The sequence below is a fragment of the Cupressus sempervirens genome, chromosome 8 (genome assembly GCF_028749045.1).
Source record: "Cupressus sempervirens isolate cs-2001-9-10 chromosome 8, ASM2874904v1, whole genome shotgun sequence".
Taxonomy (NCBI): domain Eukaryota; kingdom Viridiplantae; phylum Streptophyta; class Pinopsida; order Cupressales; family Cupressaceae; genus Cupressus; species Cupressus sempervirens.
In genome coordinates, this window is record NC_143125.1 from 460,408,440 (window position 1) to 460,432,896 (window position 24,457).

The 24,457-nt window shown below is 33.4% G+C and overlaps 1 pseudogene; it reads right to left on the reverse strand.

Annotated features, from left to right (window-relative positions):
* Positions 1-1,078: 1,078 nt before the first annotated feature.
* On the reverse strand, positions 1,079-23,406 carry LOC149543218 (uncharacterized; annotated as a pseudogene).
* Positions 23,407-24,457: the final 1,051 nt, after the last annotated feature.

The window sequence follows — 24,457 nt, forward strand, 5'->3', positions numbered from 1 at the left end:
TTAACTTGCAATAAATGCATAGTCAAGTGCTTGCATTTAGGTAGAAGAATTTGTCTTCCAATTATGATTTTAAATATTACCTTAAATTTTGATGTAACATCACCAAGGTCATGCATCAAACATGCAATTACAACTACAGATTTTGCATCCACCCTTTGACCATACAATTACACAAAATACATGCTTATTTTTAAAGGAAAAAATAAATGAAAAAAATTGATTATAAAATATTTTTCATTTCAAAATAAAATGGTGGCTACTAAGCCCACATGAGATTGTGCCCAGGTAAGGCACAAAAAAGTTTATTTTCAGGGGTAATAGTAACCAAAAGGAAGTGAAAATGTATCAAGAACACTAAAACAATAATTACTTACATAGAAAAATTCAAAATTTTCCTTGAAGCCACATCAACGAGCACAAATAAGCATGCAAAGTGTTCCATAGGTATGAATTATCTTTCTATTGTTAAAATAAATTATCTTTAAAAATTGGACAACTAATTCCACCCACATTCTTTGGAGGTGATAACTTGTAAGACTTCATGTTAGAATGGCTAAAGGGGTTTTATACATTATTGAAAACTTAGTTGCTCTATTTTGTCAGTTAACACAAAGGTCCAAGTATAAATTTAGATCAAAATTTTGGGTACCAAATTATTGTTATATTTTACTACTATGGTCCACATAGAACATCATATAAAAGAAAACTCACAATTTATAATTAAGGTTGAACAAGTTACTGAGGTTGTTGTAGTTGAGGCTAATGTTTCTGTTGGGCTTGTTGAGGTTGTGGTTGTTGTTATGCATTCAACTACTGCATCTCAGGCTATTGTTGTTGGGGTTGCAACATTTGAGGCTCTTTTTGTGGATGAGGTTGTTGTAGTTTTGGCCGAGGATGTTGTAGTTTCTTTTTTTGCTCCAATTTTTTCAACATGGCTACTAGTTGCAAGATAACATAAATTGGAAACTATAACAAACTATATCAATTTTTTTTTTCAAACAATAGCATTTTAACTTAAAAGAGTGGCTTCTATTGAGCAAGTTGCATAATTTAAATATCTAACATTAATCACAAAGTTTCAAGTGAAGCTAATGAGATTGAATAAAAGAATGTTTCTTAAAACCTTGCTTTCACATGTCACACTATTATAATAATACTTGTATCCCTTTAGAGAAGTATGCCATATCTAGACACAAGTCAATAGTGCAAAACTAGGGGCACTAATGTGTGCGACAATTGTAGTAGTCTTGGTTTTAGCAGACATAGAAAGTGCACTGGTAGAGCTAGTTGTCACAATTCCTTGCGACTATGTTGAGAATGCCCATGGCTTTATCATCAATATATAACAATGTTAATATTATACCACATTAATAGTCCTAAATAAATCAACAACTAAGGACCATAAATGCATTATTGACTTGTTGCAGTCTAGATTATTGTGTTGGAGCCACTTGATAATAACCCTAAAAAATGAAAATTATGAATAAGTATTCTTAAGATATTTCACATTCACTAAACTAGTTTGAGTTATTACATTTATTAACAATGTTTATCCTACACTTTGTTTTGATAAGGTTGTATCAAGAGTGTTTGTTGCTAGGATTGAGTTGAAGCCTATGCTAATGGTGCTAGTACTAGAGACAACTAGATCTATTGTTGTAATGAAAACTGTTGTTTAGGTTGAACATTTCTCTACATAGCAGGCACCTACTATTGTAATAGCTGACTATAGGGTTGCTATTGTGATAGTTTCTAAACTGGCTATTGTTGTGATAGTTGCTAAGCTTGGGAAGGAATTTGCTAAAGAGAGGAAGCAACATTTGGCTAGATAAGAGATTGAGAAATATGAAATTGCCCATATTTAGATGGTTGTTATGAATCTGGTGCATGGTCAAATGGGATTTGTTGAACATGCTTTTGTGAAGATTACATCTATTGACCATACTATTCCAAAGACTATTTGGCCTATAATTGTGAAGGAAATTGTGTGGGTTGTTGGGAATGTGGTTGTGAGTGTTGTTGCACCTGTTGATGATATTTTTATAAAGATGGTTGGGCTTGCATTTTTAATTGACATTGTGTTGGTTGTTGGTTATGTAGTTGAGAGGATTGCACATGTTCACCATATTGTTGCAAATTCAATAATCACTGCAATTTTTGCAACTGTGAATGAGAGTACGTGGATTTATGTTGATTTTGGAATGGTGGTTGCAATTGTTGCTACATTTGGTGTATTTTTATACTAGTGTTAACCAACCTTGAACTTGATTCTAATGCTGCAAAGAAGATGAATTATAGCCCTATCAAGGACAACATCCAAAATATCACTAAATGTCATAAACAAAATACTATCCAAACCATTTCTATAGGCAACCAAAAAATGCAAATCGTTGTCAAAACTTATCAAATTAAAATGTATCATATCGATTGGTTGATAGAAAAAGAAAAAGAAAAATCTAAAAAATACTTGTTCTGTAGAACGGGTAGTCACCCTTACTGGAGGAGACACATGAAGAGGCCCTTCAACAAGGCCATTTACTAAAATCTGGGGGGCACCAATAGATCCAACATATACATCACACTTGATATCTATATTAAACAATGATACAATTCTCCTTAAAAAGATTAATGGAAACTCCCAAATGTTTATAATATATTATATATATAAATAATATAATAAAAAAAGTAATACTCGAATGGCCTTACCAAAGGTGAATGTCCTACAAGTCATGATCTTCCACTGGGAGTTGATGGCCTACCATATGGATGTTATCCAACTTGTGGGGATGGTATTCTCATATTTGCTACACCCATGGGCTACGAGTTTCTAGGTGCACCTTGTCCTCTTCTGTGACCTCCACCACTCATAGTAGGCCTACATGACCAACACAAATGATTCTACTAAATACATTATTTGAAGCCTCCAACTCAAACATGTTAAATTATTGATGGCTTACCTAGATCCAAATGGCCTCTTTTGTTCAGCACCAAAGGCTAGTCCTCTAAACACAGGTCTATTTCTAGATAATATACCAAAAAAATAAACACTTGGGAATAGACTAGTATTTCAAGATACATATTGATGTAACATGTTTTAGGTGACAAGATAAATAGAATTTTGAACCTTGCATCTCTAGCTTTGGGTCTTTTAGGCTTTGCAAACTATACAGTCAAAGGTTGATTGCATCCCAACCACTGACAAATCTGTTGTCAATTTTTAAGATTTCTTCCTACTACTTTTGATTGGCAAATGCATCTGAGTGCAAAAATAAGAAATGTTGAGAACTGATGAATATTCAACAACTTAATCCTACTATGCATCTTGGCTTTGAGATTTATCAAAAATACAAGGTTAATATTATTCTCTTGTTTTAAAAATGTTGAAGTGTTTACTCCCAAATAAGATTTTCATATATAAAAAAATATTTTCTAAATCACAACATACTTTTTATTTTGACATGTAGCTATGGTTCCTATTGGAATATGAACAATGTGGATAACACTATCTATTGTGTTAGTATGTTGACCACCTGGGCATCCAAATGAAAATGTTTTAATACGAAGGTCAGACTTGTTGATCTGGAATACAGAACCAACATCACTTAGGATAGGAATCACAACTATAGTAGCAAATGAAGTATGTCACCACTTTGCACTATCAAATGGAGAGATCCACACTAATCTATGGATACCAACTTCTTCCTTTGCACATCCAAATGTGAAATCTCCATCCAATCTCATTGTTTCTCACCGGAGATGTCAATTTCTATTGATGGGTTAGCATTAAAGAACACATCAATAAACTTTACATGCTTTAATAGTAAGCTAAAGTTTAAAACTCATGCATAATATATGACAAGATAAAGCTTAGCATAAAATTACATGAAGAAAAGATATCAAAACAAAAGGTCTTTAAATAGGAAATTTTACATAGTATATTCTCAATAATGGTCTCCCAAGGGAAATGAATGATTTTATTTATAAGGTATCTTAGTAGGGAATTCATATTATCCATAATATCCACATTTGTATCATTGCACTAATTACAAGGTACAAGATGCCTTTGCAAATAGAAAGTGAATGCATCAATATGTAAAACATTTTCTATCCTAAACATGTGTGTATCCATAAGATAATATTACAACTCACACATTCCATATAGTATAACAACTTTGATAAAAGGTCAAAAGAGGAGCATCAAACATCTTTGTGGTGTAGCAACAAATGTTTATAAAGAAGCTCAAACATTAACTGGAAAGATTTTAGGTTTTGCCACATAGGCAAGTGTGGCTAATCAAGTTGATATTACATTAAAGCAGGTTGTTCTAGCTTTCAATCAACACTTAATACAAAATGTCAATCTACACACACTTCTACAATTTTCTCATTAAAAAATCCTAAATAAATTTAGGCCTTATCCAAGCATGGGGTAATGATGGAGAAAATAAATGTATTGTAGGTTTGTAGAGTCTGTGGGTCTAAAGATGCAAGAGTTAAGAGTTAAGGATTTAAATATCCTTAAAAGAAAATGTAAAACATTAGCAAAATCAACTTTTCTTCTATGTCCTTCTAGAAGATAAGTTTGTATCAACTACATCATTATTAAAATTTAAACTACTTATTAAATATGGTCCTAGCAAGAAAACTTAGAAGAGTATTTGTAGCAACCAATTTGCTTCCTTATTATTAATCAAGCTAGTCACCTTTAACCAACATCAATCAATGTCTTGTTTCAAAAAGCATGGAATCTCTTTCAAATTCTCAAGCTAAGTATAAGTTCCATGTATATGCTCATGCACCTAAGAGGTAGAGAGAGATAACATAGTAAATAAGTGAATTATTCATACAAGATAACACAATTCTTTATTTATCATGCAACCTAATGACCTAGGGGATGCATTTGTTGAATTCCTTGGGGAACGGTCCCATTGTGCAGTATAAATGAGTAAAGAGGGTCAAAACATTTGTTTTACTATGGTAGTTATATAAAGAATCCTCAACTTAGATCCTAGGGTAATCTGTACTATTGAATAGTTATTAACAGTCTTGAAGAGATTGAAACTAATGCCTCTCCTAATATACTCCACACCATCCATATAATCTATTTCATCAGTCCTGCACAAATTCCTAAAATAGGAATAATTATCTCAAAACTCAATAGCTATAGACTTGATTATAATCCCTCAAAATACCCTAATTTAAATTTTCCTTTTAGAAAAGTCCCTTCAAAATTTCTATACAGAACAATACACACTCTATGAAGGTGATGGTTAGAAGGGTCATTGAAATGTACTTTTATTGAACAATAAATGAGTAATATTAATGCTTTGATCAATATTCTTGACTATCCTCTGGGACAACACAGTTTTTACTATTTCCAAGATACTTTTCTATTGGTAAATGGATTGAATGGGTTCTAAAACATATTTGGATTTGTAGCACAATGAATTAAGTTTTTTATGGATGTAATTTGAGCACTCACCATGAATTATAGAGTAAAAATAATTGATTTTTTTAAAAATAGTTCTCAAACCCTCATTTACTAGCATTGGATCAATCATGAGTTGATAACTCCTATATTCACCATGGAAATATCCTCAATTGTGTGATCTAACACTATACTAAATCTTCTTTTAATGTAGAATATTTGATTTCAAAATACCACATGGTTGTTGACATATTTGATGTTCTAGCAAGCTTTCATGGTATGTTTTCATGGTTTTAAAATTTAACAATCAACTCAATTGATCTCCAATTGTTGATGTTTAAAGGTTCTTTGGAAGGCATAAAAAGGATCAAATAAGGTCGAGACAACACTAATAATCTCTTGCAACATGTATGCAAATGAATCCATGGAAGATTGACACTAATTTTGTGCACATACAATTGAGATTGTCATGCAATGTGTGAGGCCTCACCTCAACCCATCATAGCATAGTCGATACATTACTATTTTGATACTCATGACTTGATATGTCAGGATATTATTTGATGCACTGAACATTATTATGCTATTCTATGATGTGTGATGCTTTACTTCAATTATTTGATTTTGTCATTTAATGCTTTATGAATATGTATAATGATGAAGTAAATGAATGCAAAACTAACACTTTGATTATGCAATTTTAATGGTCAGAAATATGGGTAGAATTAGATAAACAACTGATTATTAGAAAAAAATAAATGTTTTAATTTTTATGATTTTTCTAATACATAATTTACATAATGCATGTGATTTGTTGGACTATTGATGGGTGCAATGAGTGTGCGAGATATTTAGCTAGGAAAACCTGATGGAAAGACAAAACTGTACCCCTTACCAATTTGTGCTATTTTGCATTACTTTTCTTTGAAGGTTGTTATATAGTCTTAAAACTCTCCTAGCTTTTGTTGGGTTCTGTTAAGTCCTTAAGGCCTAAAAACATTAAATTTAAGTGCCCTAGGGGTAATGGTAGGGGTTGGGGGTACTTTCCACCCCCTTAGCCTCTTTGGTTGACTTTTAGGGTCACTCAAAAACCTTACTTTTGGTTGATTGCGAAAATTGATTTGTCTCCTTCATAATTTGGTGACTAAAACTCCACCTTGGGGTTTACCTAAAGTCTAGTTGAGTTAGGGCCATATTTAGAGGCATTTTGGAGAAGTTTTGGGGTTGTTACCCAATCTCTAGTTTTTAGAGAGAAGTTGAAGATTGAAGGAAAAGGAGGATAAGCTCTTCTCAACTTGTCATTTTACCATAAATTTTTGTGAAGGTAGGGTTCTTCACCCTTTTGATCATGTTATTCTTATTTTTCATGCATGATTCATGCATAAGGCATTGTGATGATCTTTGTATTGCTTGTATGTGTGTTGAGGGTGTTTTGGGAGGAATCTTGACTTGTTCTTGGATGTCATCCTTTTGTTTTTCTTTGAAATTTTGAAAGGGATTTCATGGGGATTGTTTTGGCATCACTCACCCTTGGATAGGGAAGAAGTGGCCATGTATGGGGGAAGGGCCTTAGTTGGACCTCAATAGTGTAGAGTATCCTCTCATGGTGAGAGGAGGGAAAAAGGGTAGGGTGTATGGGCTCTTACTTGTCATCCCATACCTTGTATGAAAATTTGAATTCTTGAAGAAGGGAAGGAATGAATACCCTTGTTATATTGTCCCCAAAAGGGCATTGTAGAAGAATGGAAGTTCTTGAATTTTAGCCCCGAAAGGGCTATGTTATGGTATGGTGATTGACATCTTCCTATTGATAAAATCCACCTCCCCCCTATCTTGGTTCAACGTTGAACCTATTGTGCAAAATCGGGTTGGGAATGCATGCTTGAATTATTCATCATATTATGTCATTTTACCTCCATCTTGGTTTTTGTCTCTCCATGGTTCCCTTGGTGCATTGAAGATATTGGAAAAGACCTCTTGTGAAGGACCTAGAAGAGATTTCATTTGAATTGTAACATTATGTAAATATGTATTTAAATTTTGATGTATTAGCAAGGATGTCAGGTTTTCTTATTTGTTCTTTCTCGATGGAGCTTTGAACCAGGCTAAATAATAGAGAGAAAAGATTGAGAAAACCATCTTGCATTGCCCTTATGTGTTTTAGATTTATGCATATGTGTGTGGGAAAAATAGATTAAAGGATGATTTTTTTGAATTATGGATTCTCAAGTTTTTTTTCAAATATGTTAAGGAAAAGTAATTGGATATGTTGAAGTTTTCAATTCAATTTTATATGAATCAGGAGAAAGTAAATAATCCTAAATTGAGAATAACAAAATTATCACCTTCCTTGATGAACTATGTAGGTGGCAAAATGAAGTTGACAAAAAAATAAAAATTCATACACTTCATTGTTACCAATTCCTATCAAACAAAAAAATATGTCTCTTAAATAATTATGCAAGTTTTAAAAAAAAGGAAGAGGAAGTTGACACAGGAAATATAATGGCTTGGAAAAGCATACATTCCCAGGAGCAAAAATGCTCACTAGATTTTGTATGGAAAAGAATTAAGTCATCTCCCCTTTGCAATAGAGAATCTAGAGATTCCTCTATTATTCCTTGCTTGGTTTTATTATCATTAGATATTTAAATGAATTTAAAAATAATACTACTATCTACTTAACTTTATATTATGACTCCTATCTCTTTCTACTTACCAAATAAGCTTTAAAACATTAATACTCCTGCAAGTGCATAGGCGCCAAAGGTGATTAGGAGGGAAAAAAGTTTATAATAATATAAAGTGAGTGATTGTTTTAATGCATAATTTTGCCACTAAAATCTTTGGGATCATGTGTCGAGTCTAGCATGTCCTTGGCATTGAGTTTTGGGCTCAACATTTATTAAGGTCAAGATTTTAAAACCCCTTTTCAGTCCATCATGGTAAATCAAAGCACATGCTTTCTTTTCAAAAAAAAAAACCAAACATTTATTGCTTCCTGCAAGTTGATTCAGCCCCCACCTTTTTTAGACATGTGACGTGGTAGGAAGATGGAGTTAGGTGAGATTTAGATGAGGCATTTCACTTAGGGAAAGTTTGGGTGTAAAAGTTATAATTGAAAAATCTTTTTTCTTCCAAACCCTCCACTTGATGCGCACTCCCTGTTGTCCCTACTACGTGTACAACCTTGGTAGACATGGTACAAACCTTGGGAAACCATCCATGTTAGGGGAAATGGGTAGGTCTTAGGCTAGTTTGTTTAGTTAGTATATCATGTTATTAAGTTAGTATGTTATTTATTGTTTATTTAATATATTATATTGTTAAGTTAGTATGTTATTTATTGTTGAAGTTAGTGTGTTGATAGTTTATGTTAATTGTTTTATGTTAGTATAGTCGTCAATAAATAGTTTTAGAATGGGATTTAGCTTGTTAATCCTATGTTAGTTAGTTAGTGTTCTAAGTTGTTTTATTTAAGATAGTCCCAAGTTAATTAGTTCTAATTTAGTTATCTTTTGTTATAGTTGTATTTCATTTTATGTTATTTACTAGTTTTATATAATTGTGAGATTAGTTAGATTGATTTTTTATATTGGCATTATTAATGTGGACTTAAATTTATAATAGTTTTAAATAAAGTTTAGATTTACTTATAGATTTAATTGAAATAATTCCAATCTTCAATTTTTAATTGTAATTGATAGATCAATAAATTAGATTGTTATAAGTATGTTGGAGAGAATTATAAATTAAAATGCAGATAGTACAATTGATAATAAATTTTGCCTCTATTGTATGTGTATATCTAAGGTTAGTTTAGGTTTTGGATTAAAATTTTAAAATGTAGTTAGCTTGAGTTGAATAGTTAAACTTAATTGATCTTTTAGAGTTCTAAATTCTCTTAATGATAGTATTCTAGTAATTGATAAGTTTTTTTTAGGATAGATTATGGATCAAGATGTAATTATCTTAGAATGAAATTGAAAGAGGTTAATTAATGACATTAAGCCTAAAGTAAATGATTAAATTTGTAATGTCATTCAAATCATTAGGTTAATGGAAGGGACTAGTTAATCAGTTCATTATAAGGTTAGTGGTATGTTGATCATAATTAAATTGATGGCAAACAAGGTTATGTAATTAAGAGATAGATGTCATTTTAGTTAGTAGGTCATTTGACGTATCGAATAAGTTGTTGTGTTAATCTATTATCATCCTTAGGAGGTTGTTGGAAATGATTGAAATGATCATAAGAAAAGTTGTTGGAATAATAATGGAACTGGTAATGAATGTCCTCAATCATTGTTTTGTCATTGATGTCAAACTTGCTACTTGTAGGGATGACAATTGCTTTAATGATCCAAATACTATCAATTAGTTGATTGTCAAGGTGGAGGCAATCAATAAGATGTAACTAGAACACCTAGAGAAAGGTTGAAGTTATGATGTTGTAATGAAGTACAAGGATCAACTAAGCCATTGATGAAAAAGTGTATTTGATGACATACTATAAGATACAAAGAATGAGCAAGTTAGTAAGTGCCGAGTAGAACCAAGTGCCAAGCTCAAACCAAGTTCAAGTGTCGAGCAAGTTCAAGTGCTGAGCAAGTTCAAGTGCCGAGAAAGTTCCAGTGCCGAGCAGGTATAGATGTCGAGTAACATAGAGGTGTTGAGCACCAGTAACTCAATAATGTCGAGTTGCTGCATTATTTTGAAAATCGAAGATTCACCATATCTAAGCCGACAAGGTTGTTATCTAGAAATCTATGAATTAAAAGGAAGATAAGAATGATGAGCTGGTGGCACAGGACACCATGTAGAACATTTTTAAGATACAACTGGCGAAGTTTCTAGAAGAGAACAAGATATGGGGTAGATACATTGTATCCTACCTAATCCATCTTGAAACCCTAAAATTAGAGAAGGAGAATTGAGCGGCAAAGGCAAATCAGACTTGTATATAAGAAGACATAAGTTAATGGAAAATAGAGTAGAAGAGAATGGAATAGAGGGGAATAGTGAGAGAGAGAGCCGTGGTCAAGCATAAAGCATGAAATGCTGAGGAAATCTGTTTGGATAGACGACCACAAGGATGATTGTATTGGCAGAATGAGTAAGAAGACTCAAGGAGACAAAGCTTGAGAGGGAGACAAGCAAGTCAGAGCTGAAGTGATTGAAGCCAAGCAGAAGGATTGAACTGAAAGAGTGATCTGAAATCTGCAAAGTATGTTGTAAGTTATATTAGATCAAAAGACCATTATCATTACTTTCTAGCAATTGTAACAATAAGATAAATCCTATGGACTTAGGTTGGTTTAACAGCCATTTGAGAAATCCTTTAACAGGGTGACATTCCAAGTGGATGTTCTAAAGACCTTTAACCAGGCCCATTCCTAACAGTTTGGTGAAATCCTCTAACAAGGTCACATTTAACAGTGTGTTGTAAGCCTTTAAAAGGGCAGACTTTTAACAGGGCATCACTTCAGAAGAGTGAGAATCAAGTAGCATGTTACTGGTGGTTTTTCCCAAATTGGGTTTCCACATAAATCATTGTGTTATGTGTTGATCTTGAATGTTTTATCTTTGCATGTTGATTTACAATAATTTGCTTATATGACTGATTTAAGTTTGAACAGATGAAAAGGGTATGGATTCATTAGAAGTAGTAAAAAAAAAAAAGTTATTATTAGGGCATTTTGGACCTTGAATAAGTGATTCACCCCCCCCCCCCCCCCCCCCCTCTTAGTTATTCTAAAGAATTCTAACAATTGGTAGCAGAGCCTAACTGCTGATTCAGTTTAAAGGGACTACTACCAGAAAAGATCAAAATGCTAAAGAGAGAAGTTCCCAAGCTCAACAAAGACAACTTTGTTGCATGGCAAAGTTTGATGAAGCTACATCTTCGATCCATAGGAGATTATGCCCAAAATTCAATTGTCACTAAACATGTAGATCCAACAGGTGCTCCTACTGCAAAAGACATGAAAAACAAGCAAGAACACAACCAAACAATGCTAGAAATTGCCTCTACACTCAGCTATGCTGAATTTGATGATATCAAAGGATGTGACACTGCATTCAAAATGTGGAAAGCCCTATCAAACATCTATGGAGGAGATCAAAATGTACAAAGAGCAAAAAGAGAAAGTCTCAGAGGAAAGTTTGATGACATGAAAATGGAAGAAAATGAGAATGTTTTTCAATATGGTGCAAGAATAAAGGAAGTGGTAAGTGCAATAAGATGTTTGAATGGTCAACTAGATGAAGATACCATTAATAGTAAGTTCTTAAGAACCTTGCTCCCTATCTATGCTATTAGAGTATCAAAAATACAAGAGCTAAGATGTATACCAGGAAATAATCTAAGCTTTGAAGGTATAATAGGTAGACTCACTACATTTGAGTTATCTAACTTTGACAACTACAAACTTGAAAATGTTGGATCTGCTTTTAAGGCCAAGTTATTACTAAAAGATGTCGAACAGGTGAAATCAAGAAAAGGAAGAAAAATGAAGTATGTATCTAGTGATAGTAGCACTGATGAGGAAGATGTGGAACAATTGGAAGCATTGCTCGCTAGAAGATTTCACAAGGGCAAAGAAAAATTCAAAGGTAAGATGCCTATCATTTATTTTAATTGCAATGAAGTAGGTCATATTGCTGCAAGATGTCCACAGAAAAAGGATTCCAAGGAAGGCAACAAATACAAGCACAGAAGAGATGATGACAAGAGAGATTACAAAGAAAAAGGTAAGAAGTGTTATATTGTTGAAAAAAAATCTAATGACAATGATGATGAAGTTGTTTATGTAGCCATGAAGGACCAATCTGATGAAGAAGCCACAACACTAGTGACATTTATAAACAAGAATGATAGATGGATCATAGACAGTGGATGCTCACATCACATGACAGGAGACAAAAGTAAGTTTGTTAACTATACTCAGTATGATGGAAATAGTGTTAGATTTGGTAATGATGCTCCATGTCAAATCAAAGGAAAAGGTTCCATTAAGCTCACAGACCAAATTTCATGTGACAATGCATACTATGTTGAAGGATTAAACTACAATTTACTGAGTATCTCACAATTAGGCAATATAGGTTGCAAAGTGGAATTTGAAAACAAAACTGCAAAAATCTATGACAATGATGGTAAACTAATAGGAAAAAGAGATAAAAAAAAGAGTAATTTGTTTTACCTTGATATGGATGATGCTTCTTGTCTATTTGCAAAATTTGATGATGAATGGTTATGGCATAGAAGATTATGTCATGTCAACTTTGACAATCTGGTCAAAATCAGTAAAATGAAGAAAGTCAGAGGTCTACCAAAACTAAAGAAGCCTGATAATATCATGTGCAAACAATGTCAGCTAGGAAAGATGACAAAGTCAAGTTTCAAAAGCAAAAACTATACATCTAAAGAGATACTTGAGTTAGTTCACACTGACTTATGTGGTCCAATGGAAATACAAAGCTATAGAGGAGATAAATACATAATGTTATTTGTTGATGACTATTCCAGGATGATGACTGTTATGTTCTTAAAACAAAAATCTGATGCTTTTCAAATGTTTAAGTGGTATGTGGCCAGAGTTGAAAAGGAAACTGGAAAAATCTTGAAATGCCTAAGATCAGATAGAGGTGGTGAATTTACATCAAATGAATTTGAGATATTTTGTAATGACAATGGAATCAAAAGATAGACATCAGCTCCTAGAACTCCCCCACAGAATGGAATTGCTGAAAGAAGAAATAGATCTGTAATTGATTGTGCCAGAACATTAATGATGGAAAAGAATGTTTCTCTAAAATACTGGAGAGAAGTTGTAAGTGTAGCTGTTAATATATTAAACCCAGTACAAGTCAAGAAAGGTACAAATACAACACCTTTTGAATTATGGTATGGTTACTCACCAAATGTAAAACATTTCAAAGTATTTGGTTGCAAATGTTTTATCCTTAAAGATGTTAGAAATGGAAAATTTGATGCAAAATGTGATGAAGGTATATTTCTCAGTTACTCCACAAGAAGTAAGGCATATAAGTGTTTGAATATTAACACTAATGAAATTGTGGAAAGTGCAAATGTAAACTTTGATGAGCACACAGAAGTCCAAGCTGAAGAACCAAAGAAAATGGAAGAGTATAGAACCTTTGTATATTCTTATGAAGGAATGACTGCTGATGAGGATGATGTCAACCAAATTGAAAGTCAACAACAAGTGTCAGTTTCAGTCGATTCACAACCAGTGAATGCCGAGTTGCATTCAGAAGTCGAGTTACAAAATGAAGAAAATGCACAATTTGATTCTAAAGACAGTACACATAATGAACAACCTAAAAATGAAGAGCATAGTGATCCTGAATTCGAAAGATCAAACATGGAAATAAGGACAGAGCCAAGATTATCCAAATATGTAAAAAGACATCACGCTACTGAACAAATAATTGGTGACAAAGATGCAAGACCAATGACAAGGAACATACTAAGACATGAATCATGTCTGATCAGAAAATCTGAACCCAAGATAGTATATGGTGCATTACAAGATGATGACTGGTATAAAGCTATGGAAGAAGAAATTAATCAAATAAGAAAAAATAAAACCTGGAGTTTTGTTCCCAGACCAACTAACAAGAATGTGATTGGCACCAAATGGGTATTCAGAAACAAACTAGATGAGAATGGTGAGATTACCAAAAACAAAGCCAGATTAGTATGCAAGGGTTATGCTCAAGAAGAAGGAATAGATTATGGAGAAACATTTACTCCTGTTGCTAGAATTGAAGGAGTGAGAACTTTACTTGCATATGCTGCCTACAAAGACTTCAAAGTCTATCAGATGGAGGTAAAATCTGCCTTCTTAAATGGTATACTAGAAGAAGAAGTCTACATTGAACAACCAGAAGGATTTGTTGATGAAACAATAGGGATATGGTGTGTAAGTTACATAAAGCACTCTATGGTTTGAAACAAGCACCTAGAGCATGGTATGAGAGACTTCACAATTATCTAGTGCAAATTGGATTTGAAAGAACTAATGATAATAGCAACATGTATATCAAAGCTGAAGAAGGTAAAGACATTATTATATCTAAAATTTTTGTGGATGACATAGTATTTGGTGGTAAGGAAGTACTTTGCAAAGGCTTTGCTAACAAAATGAAACATGAATTTGAGATGTCTATGTTTGGAGAAATCAAATTTTTTGTTGGATTACAAGTTCATCAACTCAAACATGGAATATTTGTTACACAATCAAAGTACATCAAAGAAATTCTTAAAACATTTGGATTGGAGGAATCCAAACAAGTCAGCAAACCAATGACCACAAGGAATAAGCTATCCAAAAATGATGAGTCAGCTGAAGTCAATCAAACAATGTACAGATCCATGATTGGAAAATTACAATATGTTGTACATAGTAGACCAGACATAGCATTAGTAGTTGGAATAGTGGCTAGGTTCTCTGCTAATCCTAAAGAAAATCATCTCATGGCAGTAAAAAGAATAATGAGATATCTCAAAGGGACTGATGATTTTGGTCTATACTACAAAAAGAATGGAAAATTTGAACTCAATGTATATACAGATGCAGACTGGGGAGGAAACATTGATGACAGAAAAAGAACAAGTGGAGGTGCATTATTTCTAGGCAAAAGGCTGGTCACCTGGACTAGCAAGAAACAAACATGTATATCTCAGTCCACTGCAGAGTCAGAATATGTGGCAGCTACAGTCAATTGTACAAACATTGTATGGCTCACACATCTATTGAATGGAATGAAAGAAGAAGTAACAAAACTGGTGATATTATATTGTGATAATACAAGTGCTATAAACATATCCAAAAATCTAGTGATGCATGCAAAAACCAAGCACATTGCAATCAAGTATCATTATGTCAGAGAATTGGTAGAAGACAAACAAGTGAAGTTGGAATACATTCACACAATGGAACAAACTGCAGATATCTTCACCAAACCATTTCCCAAGGATACCTATGAATATCTTAGAGGCAAGCTGGGGGTTATACCCCTAACTCAAGCAGTTTAAGGCAACAAGGAAGCTGCCTTGCATCAAGAAGAGTAAATCATTGAAATATTAACAGGTTGATGCAAAGGATGATAGTAGGAACAAAAACTCCAAATCAGTCACAAGCATGGTGACAGAGGGAGAAAGACAACAAGAAGCTAAAGCTTATATTTTGCATAATAAAGATGCTACATCTTTGGCATTTATGTCAAAGAGGGAGAAATATGCTAGAAACTAATCAATACAAAGAAAGAGGAAGATATATATGAAAGAGGGAGATATATGTGATCAGTAGTGAAAATGCAGCAAGCTAATGTATACTATACAATCTTGGTGGTAACTGAATTGATTACTTGATCAGTTTGGTTTACCATCAATGCCAAAGAGGGAGATTGTTGGAAATGATTGAAATGATCATAAGAAAAGTTGTTGGAATAATAATGGAACTGGTAATGAATGTCCTCAATCATTGTTTTGTCATTGATGTCAAACTTTCTACTTGTAGGGATGAAAATTGCTTCAATGATCCAAATACTATCAATTAGTTGATTGTCAAGGTGGAGGCAATCAATAAGATGTAACTAGAACACCTAGAGAAAGGTTGAAGTTATGATGTTGTAATGAAGTACAAGGATCAGCTAAGCCATTGATGAAAAAGTGTATTTGATGACATACTATAAGATACAAAGAATGAGCAAGTTAGTAAGTGGCGAGTAGAACAAAGTGCCGAGCTCAAACCAAGTTCAAGTGCTGAGCAAGTTCAAGTGCCGAGCAGGTATAGATGTCGAGTAACACAGAGGGGTCGAGCACTAGTAACTCAATAATGTCGAGTTGCTGCATTATTTTGGAAATCGAAGATTCGCCAGATCTAAGCCGACAAGGTTGTTATCTAGAAATTTGTGAATTAAAAGGAAGATAAGAACGATGAGCTGGTGGCACAGGACACCATGTAGAATGTTTTTAAGAAACAACTGGCGAAGTTTCTAGAAGAGAACAAGATATGGGGTAGATACATTGTATCCTACCTAATCCATCTTGAAACCCTAAAATTAGAGAAGGAGAATTGAGCGGCAAAGGAAAATTAGACTTGTATATAAGAAGACATAAGTTAATGGAAAATAGAGTAGAAGAGAATGGAATAGAGGGGAACAGTGAAAGAGAGAGCCATGGTCAAGCATAAAGCATGAAATGTTGAGGAACTCTGTTTGGATAGACGACCACAAGGATGATTGTATTGGCAGAATGAGTAAGAAGACTCAAGGAGACAAAGCTTGAGAGGGAGACAAGCAAGTCAGAGCTGAAGTGATTGAAGCCAAGTAGAAGGATTGAACTGAAAGAGTGATCTAAAATGTGCAAAGTATGTTGTAAGTTATATCAGATCAAAAGACCATTATCGTTACTTTCTAGCAATTGTAACAGTAAGATAAATCCTATGGACTTAGGTTGGTTTAACAACCATTTGATAAATACTTTAACAGGGTGACATTCCAAGTGGATGTTCTAAAGACCTTTAACCAGACCCATTCCTAATAGTTTGGTGAAATCCTCTAACAAGGTCACATTTAACAGTGTGTTGTAAGCCTTTAACAGGGCAGACTTTTAACAGGGCATCACTTCAGAAGAGTGAGAATCAAGTAGCATGTTACTGGTGGTTTTTCCCAAATTAGGTTTCCACGTAAATCATTGTGTTATGTGTTGATCTTGAATGTTTTATCTTTGCATGTTGATTTACAGTAATTTGCTTATATGATTTAGTTAAGTTTGAACAAATGAAAAGGGTATGGATTCATTAAAAGTAGTAAAAAAAGAAGTTATTATTAGGGCATTTTGGACCTTGAATAACTGATTCACCCCCCCCCCCCCCCCTCTCAGTTATTCTAAAGAATTCTAACAGAGGTAAAATTTTAAGGATTTATTAAAATAATTGAAGAATTAGGACTTTAGTTAAATGGAATTAGTCGTTTGATTTAATTAATTGTTTTTCTAGAACATTAAGTTCACCCAACCTATCTCTTTTATGATATGTTTCAAACTGAGTTGTCACCTTTCTATATCAATGGTGAACTTGCATCTATCTTCAAAGTACCTATGGTTATCTGAATTTTAAACTACTCGAACAATTAGTTCCATTATAATTAAGCATCTAAAATCTTTTATGACCATATTATCTTATTGAATCATAGTTAAAAAAAAAATAAAATTGTGTTTTGCCCCTCGTATTTTGGGCATGACACAATGATAGTCACAAACACAGAACAATTCTATTTATTTTTAGGGTGATCTAATACCTAATGAAGTTTAGAAAGAATCCTCTTTGGTCCACTAGCCTTGCAACTAAAGGACATGGTCTTCACAATTCTGATGATCTAAATCCCCATGTTTTATGTTTAAGGCAGTGACAATCAACTTGTAAAGTTTATTTGTCATTAAATATGTGATTTATTGTTATGTTGTGTATGAATCGAAAAAAGGATGGAAAATTGACTAGCCTTGATGTTTTTTAATGGATTGTGATTAGGATTAAGATTGTTGAGACTTAATATTCTAATGTGGACAACTAATGCTTTGACTATGGACAATAGATAAAGACATTTTGTGTGATATGGTGAAGTGGCTTACTAAAGTACTATTTTGAAAGGTAATGTAGAAGTCTTAGTATCGATGAATTTTTGTTGTACATTTCCAAATAAGGATTAGGCATGGAATAGTGGTTGTGACACCGAGGGCCAATAGGCCTTGAAGCTAATTTTGTAGCATGAATGTTAACCTTGAGATTGGCTATGGTGAGTAACTGATTTGATGATGCAAATGATGATAACTATTATGAATTTGAGGTTATTTCTTTCCTAATGTATGGATTTTGTGAAGGTTAGCTATGCTATGGAAATATGTGGTTGTGAAAGTTCTTTATTCCTTATAGAATGTTTCCATTTTAAAGAGTTTATTTGATGAACAAATTATGGATCTTGGGATTTAATCTTGTTATATGCTTCATTCAAAAGCTAATGGAGTTTAAATTGACTTTGGATCAAAAAAATCCTTGAGGGTTTTGTTAGTTACATAGGATACTTTGCATCAAGAAGTGATAGATGGAGTCAAATCTATGGATGAGTTGGGAAAGACAAATGACAACTTGGATAAGTAGTTCAGAAATCAAGAGAAATCAAGGGCATTTTATATGAGTTTGTATTTTATAGATTTTCACTTGAATGAATAGATAAAAAGGATTGAGATGCAAGGGACCAGTACAAATTGGTCCAAATTAGATAAAAGTTCATGAGTGTTGTCCCCAACTGCACCTCTACACTCAGGTCAACTTTGTTACCCAATGATGCTTTTGCTATGCACATTATCAGAGCTTCGTAAGGTTGTTCCTATACTAGGTTATCATCTTAAATAATGAAATTTTTGAAAAATATAGATCATGGTTCATCCAATTCCCAAGTTTCTTCTATATTATGCTCCAAGATTATCTTTTGAGCCATATAGACTTCCAAGGTATCTGACTGATAATAGCATGCCCCTAGAAGTCATTAGCAGTTGATTGCATATGAAAAAATTCATAAAAAGAAGAAGAAATAAGGACTTGAATTCCCAATTACCATGGGAAATTTTGATAAAATGTGTCCATGCCTACAGGTAGCACAAAGGTCAGCCAGCAAACTAAAGGTCTACCATTTGACATTTCATATAGAAGAATGGATTATAATCCTTAAAATAGAATTAGAGTGGTATGTGGTAGAAAGTACAAACACAAGATGCATCTTGAAGATTTTAGGGAAAATTCTACATATGAGTATGAGATTGAGAGGATGTTCTCTAAGTTGTCTACTAAAATGATTAGAGAATATAGGATCCTCTAGGTGTTGGATCAAGTAAGAGAAGATACAAATCTTATAGAACATAATATGAGCCAACTAAGATATACAGGACCATCCCTATCTATATAAGGAGACAATGCCAGTGAATGTTTTGTAGGTGCTAGTCAATTGTATCAAGTAATCAAAAAGTCAAATGTAAGATATCCATGAATAATTTTAGAAGGTGTAAGCCTATGTAATTAGCAAAAGCAATAGAGGCTTGAGGGGGTAACACCTCACATTCTTTTGAAGTTTTATTAAAAATTCCCTAGATTGTGTTCTTGTAGATCAAATTCTTGAGCAATGAGAAAATATCAATGAAGAAAAGAAAAACCACCAAAGAGATGAAAAAAGAAAGGCTCACAAGAACTAAGATATAGACTAGAAATTGTCATTAAAACTAGTAGAAGAACATGACTAGAAGCAGACACAAAGCAACAGGTCAGAAGCCAATTTCAATCAAGGTGACTTTTTATTAAACTTCGTGAAAGGTATCAAGTTAAAAGACAATAGAAAATAGATGGGGAGTTCTAAACTCAATAGACTATGCCCCCATTGAAGATCAACATAAAGGAGATGGGAATGACCAAATTTAAGATTTAAAAGCTCAGGTGGTTTGCTAACTATGTTGCCTAGTAATTATACTAATTTTTTGGTGTTGTAATCTAAGAAATATATAAATCTTAAAGTACAATGGCTTTCAAGGTATTGGATGGAAGATTAAACTATAATAATGAACTACAATAAACTTCTTGTCAAGAATACAAGTTCAAAGCTAGTTTCAAAGCAAGGTTTAGAAAAAATGCATTGAGATAACTAAAGGTATAGTTCCTCTGACTTACATTTTGTTGACATCTAACAAAGTATCGACCTCAAACATCACAACATTATAAACAACTCCAACAAGGCCATTCTAATTCCAACTCTTAACTAGGAGCGTAGAGAGATTTTGTATACAATTTCCTGTGTGATTAGAGATTAGCAAAACATAAAGGTGACATTGTGCTTTCTTGCATTCAAATTGGTACATAAGAATACTTATAGTAAGAGGAAATGCATATCACGTCTAGTATAACTCTAAAAATTTAGCATTTGGTTCTTTCCTATTCAGCTCCATTGCACTCTAAAACACAATAAAGTTTCAAATTATTTGTAGCAAAGGTTTCTTCATGAAAACAAGAGCCAATTCCCAATTTCATTTTTTTATCAAGTCAATAAATAACTCACTTGAGGAGTTTAATGACTAGAATATATTTAAAAAGATGGTCTAGTAAAGGAAAACCAGTACAAGATATTTCTTTTTATTTGGACCACTGAATGTAATGACAAAAAAGAGGTAGGAATTGTCTTGTTCTATTCATTTTTTCATAGATTAGAAAGGACATGTAATAAAGGAAGTAAATGGGAGATAAGACTTTAGGTCAAATAATTACCCTAGTTTTAGTTCCCTCAATTGAATCGTTGGTGTCTAGACCACAAAGGACTTGTAAAGAAGCTTCAAAATCTAAATCTTTACCAATCTTAGCTTGTATGCCCATGAATACAAATTAGCAAGGATGATTTTAAATGAGGAAAAGTGTCAATCTCTTCATAGTTGAATCTTAGCACTACATAAGATAGAATCAAAATTCAATGAATCTTACCAACCATCTTGGAGCTTCTGCGATTAAAAAAAGCCCAAGAACCAATAAACTACAAGAAACTGTACCTATTTAGACACAAAGTATTGGGAATATGAGTGTTATATAGTAAACATTTCATGTAATTTTGTCAAAACAATTTCAATCATACCTTCTCCTCTCTTTCATATAATTGCCATCAATATACCTACAATTGCAAGATGCCTCCAAGAAATGAGCATTCCCAATAGATATACCACAAATATACCAATTGTTATGGAAACTTGTTTCAAAAGTAGTCTATTAATTTGTTACAACTTAGACTTTGCAAATGAAAATAATTTACCATTTCTTACCATTAAGGGCATTATACATGTTCACTTATCAACAAATACTGATAGTTTGCAAGAATCTTACCATGTTGATTGTGCTAAGACCTCCATGCAAGTGCTTATGAGCTATCTAAGTAATATACATAGGCACCTGACAAGATAATAAAATAAAATGCAAACAATTACATTAATATATAGTACATTCTCCTTCCTCATAACTCTAAAAAGTAATCCCCTTTGTTAGGTATGGTAGATTTGATTGACTTGTTTCTAAATGTGAGAACTAGTGTAATATGGTAGAATAAGGTATCTGACTGATACAAATAAATATCTTCCATCAATGAATTTATATTTGTTTGAGTTTTTGACAAGATAATTGAGTATGTGTAGGGTAATGGTCAACCAAACTATGGCCTTAAGTGGTAGTGAAAAACTAGTAAATCAGGGTTATGTCAACTTGACACATAATTTTAAAGTGGTTCTAGACTTTTTATCGAAAAGTTGTAAGAAAATAATCTATAGGAAATTGAATGTAGTTTCTAAACTACTAGGCCTTATCTAGAGAAAAAAATATTTGATTGGTCAAAAGTTTGAATTTTAATGCAGTACTACGAAAATTCCAAGGTGAAAATAAAGAATAGGTGTATGTCTGACCACCTTAACAAAAATAATAATATTTTTAAATATAATTACACATGTAAAAAGTAGACTCACGCCCGGATGTGATGCATATTTTTGGGTATTTTTATTCCAAATAAATAACTAAATATGAATTTTCTACTATAAGTTTTTCAGAATAAAAAATCTCATGTTTGAGCACCTTAATAATTGAAATTGTTACCAAATTAATTAATTTTTTTCTTTCCTTATATTAGGCGAAGCATAGAATGTGACACAACTTTTGGATTTCAAAAATGTTATACCATTTGAAAGTTATAGCTATTTTTCAATCAGTATGTCAATCAACACTTTACAATCATCTTTATTGAAAATTAACTAATAAATACTTATTGAACTCATAATTTGATAGCAATTATATCGATGGAATCTTTGGTGTTATAAAAACACACTTTTCAAATCATTAAATTTTGATTAAAATAACATTGTCAAATGGCTACTCGATGTCTAAAAGTTAATGAAACCCTTCTCAAACACATTTTTTGAGTTGACCAAATAGGTTTGGTAAATACCAAGCCTAATTGGATACTTGATTTCAAATCGAGTATCCGATTATAGATCAAATACCCAAGATGAAATTAGGTACCCGAAAAGTTCAGATTTTCCAATTGCCGAAAATTTGGAGGGAAACCACCCACATTGGAAATTTTGGAGGGAAATGACCCATTTTAGAGGGAAACAAAAATTTGGGAAGTGTGGGCATTATTATTATTACATATGATTATGATCATTATTATTAACTATTATTATTATATTTAATTATAACTATTTTCAAATAAAAACTTTATTGAAGATCAGAAAGCAACTTTACAAAGAAAGTAAGGGACTGGTTCCATTACCATCATCAGTCACCATCCTCAACCCTATCCTCATCAAGAATATTCATTAAATCAAGATGGATCTCCTATGGAATCAACTCCCATTCCTTAATCCTCCATCCCTCAGCATGCTTTGAAGCCCATTAGGCCAAATAATCAGCTGCCCTATTCCATTCCCTTGGAATATGAACAAAACTCACCATTTCCATCAAAACACTAACCTATAAAATTTGCTGGAAAATCCTAGCCAACTGCCAGCTAACATCATCCACTCTCTATTAAATAAGAAAATTGATCAAAACCTGAGAATCAGACTCACAAACTATCCTTTGCCACCCTAAAGCATGAGCTCTCTTAAGAGCTACAAGAATAGCCAACCCTTCCACCAGGTTGATACTTTGTGTTCCTTCATATATCGAAAAGAGGAATATCACTAAGCCCAAAGAATCCCTACCTATCCCACCTATGCCAGCCATACCAAGATTTCCTTTTGAAGATTCATCAGTATTGATCTTTAAAACACCATAAGGGGGAGGTTGCCATTTTCCATTCCTATCAATCTTTTTCTTCTTAGGATGCCTTCTCTTAGACCTGGTCAGGGCCAAGGGAGACCCTATAATCCCCATTCTCTCCACCAACTTAGTATCCCTTTTTCCCAAAAGGAATTCCACTTCACACCTAGCTTCCACTATCTCTTTAATCATGCCCAATATCCTTTACCAAACTTGTTGCACTAATCTCTGTTCTCCCTAAAAAATTCTTCAGTTGTGTTCTAGCTAGATTTTCCACAATAAGAACATAGGCCCTACAAACCACATCTCCTATAGAAAGGTTTCCATAGAAGGGGGTCAACCTATCCCCTGCCAAAACTCAATCAAGGAGGAAGCATGAACACAAGGAGTTGTCCAAACACCCCATCACAAATGCCAAAGTTTTAGAGCAAAAGAGCAATGAAAGAACTAATGGGTAGACTCCTCCTCGTTAGCCCCATACATAACACAAATAGAAGGACCAAGGAGACCACTCTTTGGAATATTATCCCATGTCAAACACTTATTCCAAGCTAACTTTCAAACAAAATAGTTACACTTTGGCCAAGAAAGTTTGTTCCATACCTTCTTCCACCACTAAGTTTTAGGCCTAGCCAGCTTCTGAGACAATAACTTATTATAGCCAGAAGCTATGGTATAGATCCCCATAGGATTGGGTGACCAAGCAAGCATGTCATCTTTCCATAGAGAGAAACATCTTCTATTAGAGAGGATACTTTGCAACACAACACATTCCTCCTGCAAACCTGCAACTGACCACTCATCTGGGGACTTTCAACTACCCATCATCATCTAGCCACAAGGGACAAAGGACTTAAAGTCACTCACCTTTGACCATCCTACCTCTAGGAATCTTTGATTAAGAACCAATAAGTTTTGATACTAAGAAATAATGGGAGGAGAACCATCCCAAGAATCAAAGTAGAATTGAGCCTCCATCCCACTCTTGCAGATCCAAAATAATCCATCCTTACTAAGAAAAGCTCTTTTCTTAAGAGTATCCCATATCACAGATCCCTTACCAATAAGGGGGTACCTAGAAACCTCAAACTAAGAAATTTGTGGGAGATACTTCTGGGAGAGAACCTTGGCCTAGCTCTTATCCTACTCATTACACCAACTCCCA